A 1,470-nucleotide genomic window follows, 5' to 3' on the forward strand; every position below is an offset into this window, starting at 1 on the left:
ATATATATATATGCAGGTATCTAGAGGAAATAACTATTACAGGTTACTAAAACTACAGGTGTCCACAATAAGTCTCAACAGTGACGTTTGCCATCAAACAAGGGTATTGAAAAACATCTGTACCCTCTCAAATAAAAACAAGAACAAACAAAAAACCCTCATGCAACATTACTTCTCAACTAAGCTTCTAGTTAGGAAGTCCTCAATCCACTGTCTCATTTTTACTTACTGTGCTTTTCTCACTAAAATTGCAGATTAATAGGGCCCTCCAAATTATTGTGTTAAATAGACAATGCTGAGACTTTTTTTGAACTTTCAAAAGCATTTGTCATTTTAAATTATTTAATCTTTTTATCTTCCCCTTCCCTTTTGTAGTGTTTGTCTTGGTCCTGAAATCTGACCTTTCATTTGTCCTCTTCCAAATTCAGATAACTATAACAATGTAAGTGATGCAAATATAAGATGCTACAGGAGAGGAGACAAGGGACCTAGTCTCGTTCTCATCACATTATTATTTTTGTAATTTAATGAACTTTTAGTTTCTTTGATAGATTTATAGTGTAGGCAAAAGAAAGTTATTCTCTTTAGGAGTATGTAGGGATTATACAGTTTACTGCTAAACACCCTAAGTATTTCAAGTTAGTTTCAATATTTGAAATCTGATTTTCCTTCAGGTCTCAACTTCAGTCTCACTTTCTCAGGGAATCCTTCCCAGACATACCCATGGTTCCCCTAGATTCTTAATGTTATGTCTTTAAGTATCTGTCTAACCAGCTGAAATGTAAGTTATTTTTTCATAGAGGAACTGTTTTCCCAGTATCAGATATAAAGTAGCGTACACCCAAACATTTGTTGACTGCCCTATGCCTTTTTCAGGCCCTCAGTTTTTGACTCGACTCACCTCCCAAGTAGTTTCTTATTCCATCCAAGATCAATCTGATCATGACTCTTCCTTGCCTAACAATCTCCTCTGGTCTCGTATATTAGATGCAATTTAAAGTTCTTAACATAGCATAAGACTATTTAATACCAACCATTTCTCCAGCTATATCTCCCTGCACTTTTCCTTATTACATGTGTCTTATATGAGTTTCTTCATCAAGTCATGTTCTTCCCCTCTTGTTCATCTTTTAAAGTGATCCTTTAAAACAGATCTTGGATATTGGCCAGCTTCTACCTGCTAAACAATATAGTGATTACTCATCCTTCTACTCCCTGTGCTCCATGTCACACAATTATAAATTTTTGTCTCTCCTCTTTTTGAATCCCTTAAGATAAGGAACTGTGAATTATTCATTTTTAAGTTCCTAGAACTTTATAGAAAGCTTGTCACATAGTTAGCAATTTAAATATTTGAAGGTTAACTAGGTAAGTTACTGTGGAAAATTCTTGCCCTCAAGTATCTCAAAAGTTCGTACGGGGGGGCCATTGAAAAATTATTGTAATGACAAGTTTATATGACAGTTGTCT

The sequence above is a fragment of the Pteropus alecto genome, unplaced genomic scaffold (genome assembly GCF_000325575.1).
Source record: "Pteropus alecto unplaced genomic scaffold, ASM32557v1 scaffold87, whole genome shotgun sequence".
Taxonomy (NCBI): domain Eukaryota; kingdom Metazoa; phylum Chordata; class Mammalia; order Chiroptera; family Pteropodidae; genus Pteropus; species Pteropus alecto.